This window comes from Mytilus edulis, chromosome 7, assembly GCF_963676685.1.
Source record: "Mytilus edulis chromosome 7, xbMytEdul2.2, whole genome shotgun sequence".
NCBI lineage: Eukaryota > Metazoa > Mollusca > Bivalvia > Mytilida > Mytilidae > Mytilus > Mytilus edulis.
In genome coordinates, this window is record NC_092350.1 from 28,169,225 (window position 1) to 28,186,637 (window position 17,413).

General features: G+C 34.8%; 1 long non-coding RNA gene across 1 annotated transcript; it reads left to right on the plus strand.

Moving 5' to 3' along the window:
• The first annotated feature begins 1,523 nt into the window (after window positions 1-1,523).
• Window positions 1,524-6,444, plus strand: LOC139481179 (uncharacterized). The gene is made up of 3 exons (XR_011654572.1): window positions 1,524-2,510; window positions 4,486-4,669; window positions 6,163-6,444. It is a non-coding gene; the product is annotated as an uncharacterized lncRNA (long non-coding RNA).
• The last annotated feature ends 10,969 nt before the right edge of the window (window positions 6,445-17,413 follow it).

Sequence of the window (17,413 nt, forward strand, 5' to 3'; positions counted from 1 at the left end):
CACCTAAACTAACTAACAAATTTGCAGAAATGAAAGTTTTGTTGAAAGAGAAATATATTAAGACCATTTTGAGGCAAAATTTACCTGTCTATGAGTTTGCATTAAAAATTGAGGATTAATGCGCTCCATAGTATACTAATTTAAGATTTCCAGAAAACCAGGGGTTATTTTTAGTGGTACCTCCTTTCGGAAGCTCTCTGCTTTCTTATATGATTTTGAATGTATCTTGAAAATTGGCATGCAGAAAGGTGACACCTGTACAATTCAGGATATACCTAGTTTCTATGAAGTTAAACTTAAGGTAAAATATTTAGAAAGCTGTGAAAATTGCAATATTTGGTTGAACAGATAGGGACTTTTAATTGGTGGTATGACACCTTTAAGCAAAATGCGGTGAAACATCAAAATCAACAAACAATTTTAACCCTTTAATTTCCGTGGCTACATCGCCTTGAATAGTAACTACTTCCCTTAAACCATGTAGTTCATTTGCGACATTATTGAAAGCTAATTCTACTTTTTGTGCTGACATAGAAGTATCTTGGTTATCCATCAAAAAAGAATGAAAGCTATGGTAATTGCAACTTACGTGGTTCCTTGATCGTATAGTGGTTAGAAGTCCTTAATCCTGGTCACGGCACCAGTTTGACTTATGTTGCGAAGTCAAGAAAGTTAACTATACTTGTCAATTAGTATTTATTGCTTAATTTACAAGTATATTCAAAGAGCGATTAAAAGTTCAAATAAATGTTTTGCACTGAGACACTGGCCGAGATGTGACGAATTCTGGTGTGATCGAATTGTGTCCTTGTAGTCCATTCAGGTATCTTATATAGTCCAATGGTCCATACAAATGTCTATAGCTGTAGGCCGGTTACATAGTCGTCTCGTTATCGAGTACTTTTTATATGAGGTTAATTGTCAAACCATGCAATTAACTCCTGACGGATAAATGTTATTTTACAGTAGACATGGTCATTTATTGGCTTCAGGGTATATATGTCCATAGTATACGAACAGATTGTTATTAGTGTCCAAAGGCTTCCTGCTAATTAATGTATGTGACACAACACTATTGTGTAACATGTACACAGCCATGTATCACCATCATTGATGGAGATCCGATGGATACATCTGTTGTAGAGTTGTCACTGACTCAGACGTACTTATAAATATAATTATTTTCTGTGACTGTATATTACATTTATTTGTAGGATCCTTTACTATAGATAATTTAGCTGATCTGTAACAATAACATCTTCATGCCTTATATATCATGTACTGTAGTACGCCGCTAGATTAAAACTGACGAGGAAAGGTAACACACGGCCAGCGAAAGCTCTTTTTTTTGAGAGCCCAGGTGGTCGTGTGGTCTAGCGGGACGGCTGCAGTGCAGGCGATTTGGTGTCACGATATCACAGTAGCATGGGTTCGAATCCCGGCGAGGGAAGAACCAAAAATTTGCGAAAGCAAATTTACAGATCTAACATTGTTGGGTTGATGTTTAGACGAGTTGTATATATATATATATTTATGTACGTGGCGGAAGAATTTTATCGTATGATAATTCTATTAATATAACAATAGAATTGTAACAGGTTTTATGAACCCGAGTGTATTTAAATACGGTGGACTCGAATTGAAATTATCGATAAGGGCGTTGACCATTCGCATGTACACACGTAGTTTTTGTTAGTTAAACCTGTATTGCCGTAGACTTACGTTGACAATGTCCGATATGGAGGAGGAAATGTTGGATTTACCGAGTGAACAAGGTACGTCTACTAGAAATCCGCATGAAATGTCTAATGCAGACTTATTTTCACTTCTCTAGACGTATATGGATACTAGACTGTCGGGTATTGAAACATCTTTCACAGATACTACGCATACTTTGGAGAAAAAGGTTAAAAAGGCTGAAAATTCGTTCAAATTCAAGGGTCATCAGGTCCAGTACGAGCTGAACGTAGATTTACAGGATTTGGTACAGAGGGCGTTGGATTATCTAGGGAGAAACAAGTCGGATAAAGCGGTAACTATTCTGAATGAGGCTCTTAACACGCTAAAGAAAAGAAACAAGCTCATAAGAATTGCTGACAAGTCGGAGGGAGGGTGGAAGACCGTACAAGAATATTTGTCCGATGATTTAGCCAGCGACTCCGAGGATGAAAAGAAGATAAGGGCAGCTGATACCCGGGCGGTGAAAAAGTTAAAGTCCGTTAAATCTGCAGACAAGAAGCAGAACGTTCGAAAAAGACCAGCTGAGGCATCCGGTTCTACATCGCAGACAGCGCATAACGCAATTCCAGTTTCTGTCAGCATTCCGCCCTTTCGCGGGAGCAGACCTGGTTACGGAAACCAGGTCAAAAGGTCCAGGGAAGGAGATATGTGTTTCAGGTGTGGATTATTTGGACATTGGGCATCCGATTGCAAAAAAGACACCAAGACTGGATTTGGAGCTCCCAGAGGAAATTCATAAGGATTTCAGCGCTCATACGGACACTTTACAGGTACAAGATGTTTATGAAACTTATTTTGAATATGAAAAGGGTCGTTCAGATATTTTTGTTAAAGACAGGCTTAAAAATTCTGTAAACTTTTGGAAAAGTATTAACGCTTCTAGTTTTATTGTTGATATTATTGAAAATGGTTACAAAATACCTTTGTTAAAAGAGCCTGAAAATATGTTTTCTAAAAATAATAAATCTGCGTTAGAGCATTCAGATTTTGTTTCAAGTGCAATTAAAGAGCTTGTGTCGGGCGGTTTAGTAAAACGTGTATCAATTATGCCACACGTTGTGAACCCTTTAACTGTTTCAGTTAACGGTAAAGGTAAACACAGATTGATTTTAGATTTAAGACATGTAAATAAACAAGTGATTGTAAACAAAGTCAAATTCGAAGATTGGAAAACTTTAGCACAATATGTTACTTTGAATTGTTACGGATATGTCTTTGATTTGAAGGCGGGATATCACCACTTAAACATTTTTGAACAACATCAAAAGTATTTAGGGTTTTCGTGGGAAGGAGAATTTTATGTTTTTACTGTGTTGCCATTTGGTTTAAGTTCAAGCGGGTATATATTTACTAAAACTGTGAGACAATTGGTAAAGCACTGGCGTAAATCTAGCATAAAGGTAGCTGTTTATTTAGACGACGGTTTTGGGGTCGAAGTTAGTTATGAACTATGTGAAAAGCACGCTCGAAGAATCAAAGCAGACTTGATTGCTTCTGGTTTTGTGCCAAACAAAGACAAGTGTGTATGGTTACCTGCACAGCACGTTGAGTGGTTAGGTTTTTCATGGAATTTAATTTCTTGCAAATTGCAAATTCCTCAAAGAAAAATAGATGATATATTGAATTTGGTAGCTTTTATACTAAATTCTAGTTACAGGGTAAAGGTACGACAGTTGGCCAAAATATGTGGTAAGTTAATTGCTTTAACACCAGCAGTAGGTAATGTTACCCAGATAATGACGAGAAACATTTTTTCAGTCATTAATATAAGAGACTATTGGGATCAATATGTAAACATCGGCAAGTATCCAGGTTGTATCAATGAGCTTATTTTCTGGAGAGATAATTTGCCTTTATTAAAGGAGGTTGATCTGGTAAAGAACATTTCAAATTTTCATGTTTTCACAGATGCTAGCGATACGGGTGCTGCTGGTTTCATACAAAATTCAACAAACATTTTGCACAAAATGTGGTTAGAAACTGAGCGAGGTAGGAGTTCTACTTGGCGAGAAGTAAAAGCAATTCAGTTATGTGTCAGTGCCTTTTCAAAACTCTTACAAAATAGTATCGTGACTTTTCACACAGATAACAAGAATGCTGTTAGCATCATAAATAAAGGTAGCAAAGTACAAGAATTACAACAGTTGTCCTTAGAAATTTATAGGTGTTGTTTACTTGAAAACATTACATTACACATTATATGGTTACCCAGAAAAGAGAACGAGCAGGCTGATTTTTTAAGTCGGATTATAGATATTGATGACTGGGGTATTTCTCCAGAGTACTTTCAGTTTTTAGACGACCTCTGGGGTCCTCATACCTTTGATAGGTTTGCTAATATGGACAATAACAAAGTAGATAAATTTAGTTCGTTGTACTGGAACCCTGGTTCCTCGGCAGTAGACGCTTTCTCGTGCCACTGGGCACAAGAAAACAATCTATTAGTACCACCTGTGTCTTTAGTTTGTAAGTGCATAAACCACTTGGTTAAATGCAAAGCAGAAGGAACACTGATAGTTCCGAGTTGGCCGTCGTCTCCTTACTGGCCATTAATTTTTGATGAAAACACAGAACACAGATCTTACGTGTTAGATGTGCTCGAATTTAACGAGGTAGACAGAATTTTAGTTTCTGGAAACAATTTAAATTCTATTTTCGCGAACGGAAAATTCAAAGGTAGAATTTTAGCTGTTCGATTGAAAGCTTCTGATTGATATTTGTGAAAATTTTTATTATTTTTTGCAGATTTTACTGACTGGAGGTTCTCTATTCAGAGATGTTGGCTTACAGAAGCTGATTAATGTGTATGTTGTGTCACTTGACGATATTTTTGGGGCCACATGGTCTGTAGATACCACTGGGTATAGTTATGGTCACTGGACCTGTTTTTTCTGTTTGTTGTAAGCCGAGCAGTTACGCATATTTCAAGGTAAATATTTATTTAATCTATAATTATTTTACAGAAAATATTTTCAACGGGATTTTGGAAAAATGACACACAAGTAAAGCACACAGAACTTAAGATTTTGTTCAGAAAGATGAAGAATTCAGTTATTGACTCAAAAGCCAGAAATACAACTGTTAAATATGCATACAGTTTTAAGCGTTTTGTAGTGTGGTCTGAAAAGTATACAGAAATCAAGTCTGTCCTTCCTGCCGACGAAATCTATGTCAGTTTATATCTTCAATATTTAATGCAAAGTGCTAAACATTACAGTACTATAGAAGCTGCATGTTACGCTATAAAGTGGGCTCACAGTTTAGCTGGGTTTGAAGACCCATGTGCCTCGGATATAGATAAATGTATTGTTGAGGCATCTAAAAGAAAGCTTAATAGGCCTATTCAGAAAAAAGAACCGATGAATGCAAACATCATGCTTAGTCTTTTTAAGAAATTTGGCGGTGCTAATAGTTCGTTAAAAAATCTTAGATTATTAGCTATGTGTTTTCTGGCTTATTCAGGATTTTTAAGGTACAGTGAACTATGCCAGATTAGAGCTAAGAACATTACATTCGGAAACGATCATATTGACATATATATTGAGAGTAGCAAAACAGATTGTTATAGAAAAGGAAAAAACGTTTTGATAGCTAAACTTGATCAAGCTCACTGTCCTGTTAAAATTTTAAGTGATTATTTAGATAAAGCTAAAATAGACAGGTCCTCAGATGATTTTGTGTTCAGAGCTTTATCGTATTGTAAAAGTACAAACAACTGTAAGCTGAGAAAAAAGAATATACAACTATCTTATACTAGGACTAGAGAGATTTTAAAAGGGGCTCTGTCGGAGTTAGGTTTAAACGCAAGAATTTTTGGTACACATAGTTTTAGGGCAGGCGGTTGCTCAGCCGCTAGTAACTCTGGTGTATCGGACAGATTATTAAAGATTCACGGAAGGTGGAAATCTGATATTGCGAAAGACAGTTACATAAGCGACAATTTGAAAAAACGCTTATTAGTTTCAAAATCTTTAGGTTTATAAGATTTATTACTGCAATTTCTTTCTTTGTACAATCGAGAATGGTCATCGTGCCTGACAAGTTCTAAAACTAGTGTTTTAGTTATTTATATATGAATGAGATAAGAAAAAGATTGGGCCGAGGTATATAGAAATTATATAGTCTAGTACATAAATAATTTATGTTCGTTTGAACGAAGAGAATTTAGAAAATAAATATATTTATGTACGTGGCGGAAGAATTTTATCGTATGATAATTCTATTAATATAACAATAGAATTGTAACAGGTTTTATGAACCCGAGTGTATTTAAATACGGTGGACTCGAATTGAAATTATCGATAAGGGCGTTGACCATTCGCATGTACACACGTAGTTTTTGTTAGTTAAACTTAAGCACATATAGATTCGAAAACAGTATTAAATGTACTTTTTGTAACATTTTTTGTTTGTTTTTTGTAGATTGTTGAGACAACCTTTTTAAGTTTATTTAAACAGAGGACGTATATATATTCTGTGATGTGGACTGTATTAGCAAAATTACAAACATTTGTAATTTGTTGTTCATTTGATAAACATGTATTGTAATGATTTGGTATTAGATAAAAGAGAATGGTCATCGTGCCTGACAAGTTCTAAAACTAGTGTTTTAGTTATTTATATATGAATGAGATAAGAAAAAGATTGGGCCGAGGTATATAGAAATTATATAGTCTAGTACATAAATAATTTATGTTCGTTTGAACGAAGAGAATTTAGAAAATAAATATATATATTAATTATTTTCTGTGACTGTATATTACATTAATTTGTAGGATCCTTTACTATAGATAATTTAGCTGATCTGTAACAATAACATCTTCATGCCTTATATATCATGTACTGTAGTACGCCGCTAGATTAAAACTGACGAGGAAAGGTAACACACGGCCAGCGAAAGCTCTTTTTATGAGAGCCCAGGTGGTCGTGTGGTCTAGCGAAACGGCTGCAGTGCAGGCGATTTGGTGTCACGATATCACAGTAGCATGGGTTCGAATCCCGGTGAGGGAAGAACCAAAAATTTGCGAAAGCAAATTTACAGATCTAACATTGTTGGGTTGATGTTTAGACGAGTTGTATATACATTATGTACACAGCCATGTATCACCATCATTGATGGCGATCCGATGGATACATCTGTTGTAGAGTTGTCACTGACTCAGACGTACTTATAAATATAATTATTTTCTGTGACTGTATATTACATTAATTTGTAGGATCCTTTACTATAGATAATTTAGCTGATCTGTAACAATAACATCTTCATGCCTTATATATCATGTACTGTAGTACGCCGCTAGATTAAAACTGACGAGGAAAGGTAACACACGGCCAGCGAAAGCTCTTTTTATGAGAGCCCAGGTGGTCGTGTGGTCTAGCGGGACGGCTGCAGTGCAGGCGATTTGGTGTCACGATATCACAGTAGCATGGGTTCGAATCCCGGTGAGGGAAGAACCAAAAATTTGCGAAAGCAAATTTACAGATCTAACATTGTTGGGTTGATGTTTAGACGAGTTGTATATACATTATGTACACAGCCATGTATCACCATCATTGATGGCGATCCGATGGATACATCTGTTGTAGAGTTGTCACTGACTCAGACGTACTTATAAATATAATTATTTTCTGTGACTGTATATTACATTAATTTGTAGGATCCTTTACTATAGATAATTTAGCTGATCTGTAACAATAACATCTTCATGCCTTATATATCATGTACTGTAGTACGCCGCTAGATTAAAACTGACGAGGAAAGGTAACACACGGCCAGCGAAAGCTCTTTTTATGAGAGCCCAGGTGGTCGTGTGGTCTAGCGGGACGGCTGCAGTGCATGCAATTTGGTGTCACGATATCACAGTAGCATGGGTTCGAATCCCGGTGAGGGAAGAACCAAAAATTTGCGAAAGCAAATTTACAGATCTAACATTGTTGGGTTGATGTTTAGACGAGTTGTATATACATTATGTACACAGCCATGTATCACCATCATTGATGGCGATCCGATGGATACATCTGTTGTAGAGTTGTCACTGACTCAGACGTACTTATAAATATAATTATTTTCTGTGACTGTATATTACATTAATTTGTAGGATCCTTTACTATAGATAATTTAGCTGATCTGTAACAATAACATCTTCATGCCTTATATATCATGTACTGTAGTACGCCGCTAGATTAAAACTGACGAGGAAAGGTAACACACGGCCAGCAAAAGCTCTTTTTATGAGAGCCCAGGTGGTCGTGTGGTCTAGCGGGACGGCTGCAGTGCAGGCGATTTGGTGTCACGATATCACAGTAGCATAGGTTCGAATCCCGGTGAGGGAAGAACCAATAATTTGCGAAAGCAAATTTACAGATCTAACATTGTTGGGTTGATGTTTAGACGAGTTGTATATACATTATGTACACAGCCATGTACAATATTGCAATATACGTAGAACGTGTAATTTTCGTCATGCTTTGATACTAAAAATTCGTTTCATGTCCTTTGTTGAGCTTCAGTGTACCAAATGAGCTTCATGGGGTTCTTATATGCCGCGGAAACTCAAATAAACTGTTTATCGAATTCTTGACATTCAATCAATCGCGCTTTTCCATGTTTAAGTATACTTAGTAATCTGGTGCTCAGTTACCAAAATCAATGTCACATTTTCGAGTATATGTATCAAATTACAATATTCTTTTAAAAATTCGCTTTTTCATTCCTAGTTGATATTTGTTTACTGTTTAGACCAGAAGGTTGTAGAGTTGGAGGAAATAAAATTAAACTTTAAAAGAGCAGAAGGAACCTGTCAGAGTCTATAGCTTCAAAATAGTAAGACTTTAAAGGGAAACTTCGCAAAAAAATCAAAAATAGATATTATGTTCATTCTGTATAAAAATGCTCAAATTCATAAATTTTAAAGTTTTATTCCGCTAGATATGCGATCACCATCGATTTTAAATTTAGAGTATCAATTCTCTGCGTTCGGCCATTTTGTCTTCTTTCCGAACAACGATATGTCTATAAACCAAAAAGGAACAAAACTACAGTAACCGATGTAGTCGTAATTGCGTGTCGATATCTTGTCAATCGTACGGTTGTTTTATCCGACTTAACTTGATACGGAAAATATTCTTATTTTTTTAATTTCCCATGGTCTGTTGTTTTAAACTGTTATTATTGGAATTAGGTAAAAAGTCAAAGTTGAAATCATAAATAAGTGTTCCGTGAAAATTGTTTTCGAAAATCTAATTTGTTCATAATTCTTTAAAGTAATAAACTTTTTTCAAATAAATTCTGATCTTCCCTCATCTGATCACCAGCATGGCTAAAGGTATTACTTCCAAAGGTATTGTGAGGGGTGTGAGGTGACACGTCCAGGTATTCAAGCGATTTCCTGTCGGGCTTGCAAGTTCATGCATCGTTTCACTTCTGCAGGTATTAGTGTACACGGCCGATAACTTATAACTTTCCATTTTGAACTATTAGGTGTTAAATATACATCTCTGTCTTGCGTGTCCGAAAGTGATATAATATACTAAACTCATATGCTTGTTTATAAATAACATTTCTGGTGTAAAGAATATTATTGATGAAAATATAAATAATACCAAAAAAAAAACCCAGATTTGATGAAATAAAAATTCATATAGGCATAAATTACCTTAGCCGTATTTGGTAAAACTTTTAGGAATTTTGGTCCTCAATGCTCTTCAACTTCGTATTTTATTTGGCATTTTTAACTTTTTGGGATTCGAGCGTCACTGATGAGTCTTTTGTAGACGAAACGCGCGTCTGACGTATATACTAAATTAGGTCTGGTATCTATGATGAGTTTATATACATACTTTTTCCAAGGGTAAATGTGGTAAAATGTAATATATACTCGTTGTCAATAGTGAAGGACAGATTGGAACATACCAGAAATATTGATTTAAAAAAATGTACGCACTTGTCGAGACGATCATTCGTTTATACGATAATAAGTTACGGAACTATAGTGCAAATTGAAATATTTACATGTATACATTGAACATATGAAAGAAACATACATTTTGTGTAAATTGCGGTAAAAATTTGTAAATAGACTAGTCCACGTATGCCAACAGTATGCAATAGACTATTGTACATATACGAAAAGAAGAAGAATAAGAAGAGAGCCAATTTGATTTAAATACAGGTCGATATATAACTTGCTTTGGCTCATCGAAGTTATGCACATAGTAAAATCACAGATTTATATATCAATTAGATTGTTCTCGAATAAAGAAAGAAATTCGTCATCATCACAATTGTTCCGACATGCATGTAATATATACGCAACTGGGCGTACACTAATAATCCCCAAGGGACGTGAATACTATAGAGTATCAAAGTTTCAAATCAATTTTGGGATTTATTTTCTTTCTTGATTTTCAATCACAGTAATTTAAAGAATAAACTGCTTGTCCGCTTTAGGGGTATTCTTGTTAAAACAGACTTATAATAACATTCAAAAATAGGGAAAGATGACATTAAATTCGCTCTGGGTTATATAAACATCGTTGGTCAAATAGCTAACTATTATACGTTTAGAGACGAAGACTTTTTTATAAGGACATTCCCGACTATGCATAAATTTTGTTGATGTTTTTCACACTTGAACAGAATATCTGTTTGTAATTTTTCGAATCCATTCCAAGAGGATCCTTTAATTTCCTGTCAATTTTTTAAAACATTTTTTTTTCAAATAGCTGAAGTATTCATGCGTTGTCACAAGGATTTGTATAGTGATACAAATCCTTGGTTGTGAGATTTAAAATATTTATGCCTAAATCGGCAAATAAAGATCGCTTTGGATGGACTAAATTATATAATTGCAATTGTTAATGATCTGTTTGAAATATTTAAGGTTGCCGATTCTAATTCAAAATAGTAAAATTTTTAGTTCATACACTCGTGATTAAAGGGCTATTTTTACTTATAATAAATTTATTCAATTAGAATAATTCAGTATTTTATCGTTACAAAAGTAATCAGAAGTCATAATTCATTTAAAAGTGATCTTATGCAAAATATAAAAATATACAACAGCTATCCAGTTATTGTGCGACCTTATTATTCCCGTTAATTAATTTTAATTCTTTTTTTTTTACATTTCTGTGGCTAAAACTATGACTGACTCTAGCTCCCGTTTACCATTCTGATACGAAATGTTGTTCACACTTGAAATGCCAGTGAACCGTGACGCCTAGATTTCACTGAATGAAGATCAAAAGATTAGAATTACAAAATGTTAATCTTTTAATTACCTTGAGTTTACCTACTCATTCAACATTCACTAAGTGTCACAAAACAATACACATTTTATTTCTACCGTACAAGCAAGTGAAAATTTTTGCTGAACTGAAGCAAAAAGGTCAGAAAACAAATATTTATTTTTAATACACTATCGATCATGTCAGTTTCATGTGTTTGTTTAAAGTATATTTAGAAAAAAATTATCATAAAAATGTTCTATTGTATGATTTACATTTATTATTAAAATTCGTTTGAAAAAATCCACACGAAAGTTTAAAAGTTGCATGGCCATCATTTATTTTTCCTTGGTTAATAGCTACACCAAAAGTCGTCGATGCGCTTTAAATCGCGTTATTAGATGGTTAACGAACAAGACTTAAATGAGATTAATTTCACTCCCGGCACGCACCAAAGACTTAAACTACGTCACATAAGTCAGGAAGTTTAAAGAAATAAAATTAATAATTCCCAATTTTCTTCTTTATTAGTTTTCATATCAAAATAAAACTTGGTGAATATGTTTTTTTATGGTATTATGAACATAATAAGATGAACAGTGAAAAATCGCGAATTATCCCTTTAATGTTTTGATAAATCAAGCAACAGTAGTATACCGTCGAAAGTCATCAACCGATTGAGATAAAACAAATCCGGATTACAAACTAAAACTGAGGTAAACACATCAACTATAAGAGGAAAACAACTCACAGAAACGCACTATAAGATGACTGCAATTTTCCTGACTTGGTACAGGACATTTTAAGACAAGATGATGGGTTGAACCTGTTTTTGCGGCTAGCCAAACCTCGAGCTTTTATGGCAATGTTATATGATGAAGGATTGCAATGTTTAAATATACTACAAATGTGCAATTTGTTTTACGTCATTATACTCAATAATCACTTTGGTAATTATATATTTCGAAAATTATAAAATGGTATCAGATGTAAATATATATCAAAATTTCTGTAAACTGATATCGTAACATGTCAGCAACGAGTCACCTTCTTAACCAACTTAGTGCAGTGAATGAGATTCATGGGATTCAAATATAGGGGCAAAAATCCAGATTAACTGTTTATCGTATGCTTGAAATTTCGTTATTCTGGTTTTCAAACTATAGAAATATTCTGAGGTAACTTTAGCAAAAACAATGTTACATAAGGGCATTTATGTGTCAAATAACAATATTCTTTGTAAAGGTTGTTTTATTTATTTCTCGTAAATGTTTGTTTAGATCAGCAAGTTGAAGAGTTGGAGAAAATGAAACAGAACCTTCAAAAAGTAGATGGAGCTTTTCAGAATCTAAATTTTCAAAATAGTAAGACTTTAAGGTTTTGTTTATTAAGATGAAAGATTGCACTTTTTGAATACATTAAGAACGTGTACTTTGTTTCGAGTCAGAAACTTGAAAATATTCACTTTGATTATTGTATATTTCGAAAACCATAAAATGGTATTAATTGTAGATATATATATATATATATATATATATTATCATGATTTCTGTAATCAGATATCATAACATGTCAGCCACGATTCACACTGTATATCTTCTTGAAGAACGCAGTGCAGCGAATGAGCTTCACGGGGTTCAATTAAACTGAAGAAAAACCCGATAAATAAACTCATTATAGATATAAGGATTGAAATTTTGTATTTGCATCAGACAGTCGTTTCGTCTACAAAAGACTGACCAGTGACGCTCAAATCAAAAAAGTTAAAACGGCCAAATAAAGAACGAAATTGAGAAGCATTGAGAAACAAAAAGGTTTTGACAAACACAGGCTAAGATAAACTGTTTATCGTATGCTTGACATTCCGTAATTCGGGTTTCTCAGTGTGTAAGAATCTTTTGACGTTACTTTACCTACTGTATATCAATGATACATTTGCGCATTTAGTTGTCATAATACAATATAGTATGGAATAATTATTCATTTACTTTCTTATAAATGTCTGTTTAGATCAGAAGGCGAGACAGTTGGAGGATATGAAGCAGAACTTATCACGAGCAGAAGGAACTTGCCAGAGTTTACAGGTTCAAAATAGTAAGACTTTAAGCTCTTGTTTACATCTTCTTTGTGATTTACAATTAATATCTTTTTAAATTTGAAAGGCCCCGTTTATAATTTTCTTGGTATATCAGAAAATGGTATTTCAATAGCTTATCAAAACAAAGGAGTTATGTTCATGTACGCTCTGATGTTTACCAAGCACCACTTGTATTTTGAGTATTTTACTTAAATGAGTCTGAACAATTGTGTTATTTAGGCTTACATTTATCTAGATGCATAATTGCAATGTTTAGATATATATTGATTGAGAGAAAACAAATCCGAATTAAAACTAACACTAAGGTAAACACATCAACTATAAGAGGAAAACAACGAAACAACAGAAATACTGAAGTGCAACGAAAAAAAAAAACGACAGAGCAACACACACAGAAACGCACTATAAGATAACACCTGCAATTTTGTTTTTGACTTGGTACAGGACATTTTAAGCCTAATGATTGGTTGAACCTGGTTTTGCGGCTAGCTTAAACCTGGAGCTTTTATGGTAATGTTATATCATGAAGGATTGCAATGTTTAAATAAACTTTAAACGTGCGATTTTTTTTCACGTCATTATACTCAATAATCACTTTGGTAATTGTATATTTCGAATATTATAAAATTGTATCAGATGTAAATATATATCAGAATTTCTGTAAACAGATATCGTAACATGTCAGCCACGGGTCACCTTCTTAGTCAACTCAGTGCTGTGAATAAGCTTCATGTGGTTCAAATATAGGGGCAAAAATCCAGATTAACTGTTTATCGTATGCTTGAAATTTCGTAATTCTGGTTTTCAAACTATAGAACTATTCTGGGGTAACTTTAGCAAAATCAATGTTACATAAGGGCATTTATATGTCAAATAACGATATTCTTTGTAAAAGTTATTTTATTTATTCCTTGTAAATGTTCGTTTAGATCAGAGGGTTCTAGAGTTGAAGGAAATGAAACGGAACCTTAAATAAATGCAACAGTAGTGTACCGCTGTTCAAAACTCGTAAATCGATGGACAAAAAACAAATTCGGGGTAACAAACTAAAACTGCGGGAAACGCATTAAATATAAGAAAAGAACAACGACACAACATTAAAAAGTAACACACACAGAAACGGACTTAGCATTAGACAAATTCCGATGAGAATAACAAATATAACATCAAAACAAAAAACATAAATTTGGGATAGAAAAGTACCGTGACACGTCTTATAGTAATGTAAATTCACACTCAAATATAAGAGAAAACAAACGACACAACGTTAAAATGTAACACACACAGAAACGAACTATAATATAACTATAGCCATATTCCTGACTTGGCAACTTGGCAACTTGGAACTTTTTGGAATTTTGGATCCTCAATGCTCTTCAACTTTGTATTTATTCGGGTTTTTAACTATTTTGATCTGAGCGTCACTGATGAGTCTTATGTAGACGAAACGCGCGTCTGGCGTATAAAATTATAATCCTGGTACTTTTGATAATTATTTACACCACTGGGTCGATGCCACTGCTGGTGGACGTTTCGTCCCCGAGGGTATCACCAGCCCAGTAGTCAGCACTTCGGTGTTGACATGAATATCAATTATATGGTCATTTTTATAAATTTTTTGTTTACAAAACTTTGAATTTTTCGAAAAACTAAGGATTTTCTTACCCCAGGAGTAGATAACCTTAGCCGTATTTGGCACAACTTTTTGGAATTTTGGATCCTCAATGCTCTTCAACTTTGTATTTATTCGGGTTTTTAACTATTTTGATCTGAGCGTCACTGATGAGTCTTATGTAGACGAAACGCGCGTCTGGCGTATAAAATTATAATCCTGGTACTTTTGATAACTATTTACACCACTGGGTCGATGCCACTGCTGGTGGACGTTTCGTCCCCGAGGGTATCACCAGCCCAGTAGTCAGCACTTCGGTGTTGACATGAATATCAATTATATGGTCATTTTTATAAATTTTCTGTTTACAAAACTTTGAATTTTTCGAAAAACTAAGGATTTTCTTACCCCAGGAGTAGACAACCTTAGCCGTATTTGGCACAACTTTTTGGAATTTTGGATCCTCAATGCTCTTCAACTTTGTATTTATTCGGCTTTTTAACTATTTTGATCTGAGCGTCACTGATGAGTCTTATGTAGACGAAACGCGCGTCTGGCGTATAAAATTATAATCCTGGTACTTTTGATAACTATTTACACCACTGGGTCGATGCCACTGCTGGTGGACGTTTCGTCCCGAGGGTATCACCAGCCCAGTAGTCAGCACTTCGGTGTTGACATGAATATCAATTATATGGTCATTTTTATAAATTTTCTGTTTACAAAACTTTGAATTTTTCGAAAAACTAAGGATTTTCTTACCCCAGGAGTAGATAACCTTAGCCGTATTTGGCACAACTTTTTGGAATTTTGGATCCTCAATGCTCTTCAACTTTGTATTTATTCGGGTTTTTAACTATTTTGATCTGAGCGTCACTGATGAGTCTTATGTAGACGAAACGCGCGTCTGGCGTATAAAATTATAATCCTGGTACTTTTGATAACTATTTACACCACTGGGTCGATGCCACTGCTGGTGGACGTTTCGTCCCCGAGGGTATCACCAGCCCAGTAGTCAGCACTTCGGTGTTGACATGAATATCAATTATATGGTCATTTTTATAAATTTTCTGTTTACAAAACTTTGAATTTTTCGAAAAACTAAGGATTTTCTTACCCCAGGAGTAGATAACCTTAGCCGTATTTGGCACAACTTTTTGGAATTTTGGATCCTCAATGCTCTTCAACTTTGTATTTATTCGGCTTTTTAACTATTTTGATCTGAGCGTCACTGATGAGTCTTATGTAGACGAAACGCGCGTCTGGCGTATAAAATTATAATCCTGGTACTTTTGATAACTATTTACACCACTGGGTCGATGCCACTGCTGGTGGACGTTTCGTCCCCGAGGGTATCACCAGCCCAGTAGTCAGCACTTCGGTGTTGACATGAATATCAATTATATGGTCATTTTTATAAATTTTCTGTTTACAAAACTTTGAATTTTTCGAAAAACTAAGGATTTTCTTACCCCAGGAGTAGACAACCTTAGCCGTATTTGGCACAACTTTTTGGAATTTTGGATCCTCAATGCTCTTCAACTTTGTATTTATTCGGCTTTTTAACTATTTTGATCTGAGCGTCACTGATGAGTCTTATGTAGACGAAACGCGCGTCTGGCGTATAAAATTATAATCCTGGTACTTTTGATAACTATTTACACCACTGGGTCGATGCCACTGCTGGTGGACGTTTCGTCCCCGAGGGTATCACCAGCCCAGTAGTCAGCACTTCGGTGTTGACATGAATATCAATTATATGGTCATTTTTATAAATTTTCTGTTTACAAAACTTTGAATTTTTCGAAAAACTAAGGATTTTCTTACCCCAGGAGTAGATAACCTTAGCCGTATTTGGCACAACGTTTTGGAATTTTGGATCCTCAATGCTCTTCAACTTTGTATTTATTCGGGTTTTTAACTATTTTGATCTGAGCGTCACTGATGAGTCTTATGTAGACGAAACGCGCGTCTGGCGTATAAAATTATAATCCTGGTACTTTTGATTACTATTTACACCACTGGGTCGATGCCACTGCTGGTGGACGTTTTGTCCCCGAGGGTATCACCAGCCCAGTAGTCAACACTTCGGTGTTGACATGAATATCAATTATATGGTCATTTTTATAAATTTTCTGTTTACAAAACTTTGAATTTTTCGAAAAACTAAGGATTTTCTTACCCCAGGAGTAGACAACCTTAGCCGTATTTGGCACAACTTTTTGGAATTTTGGATCCTCAATGCTCTTCAACTTTGTATTTATTCGGCTTTTTAACTATTTTGATCTGAGCGTCACTGATGAGTCTTATGTAGACGAAACGCGCGTCTGGCGTATAAAATTATAATCCTGGTACTTTTGATAACTATTTACACCACTGGGTCGATGCCACTGCTGGTGGACGTTTCGTCCCCGAGGGTATCACCAGCCCAGTAGTCAGCACTTCGGTGTTGACATGAATATCAATTATATGGTCATTTTTATAAATTTTCTGTTTACAAAACTTTGAATTTTTCGAAAAACTAAGGATTTTCTTACCCCAGGAGTAGATAACCTTAGCCGTATTTGGCACAACGTTTTGGAATTTTGGATCCTCAATGCTCTTCAACTTTGTATTTATTCGGGTTTTTAACTATTTTGATCTGAGCGTCACTGATGAGTCTTATGTAGACGAAACGCGCGTCTGGCGTATAAAATTATAATCCTGGTACTTTTGATAACTATTTACACCACTGG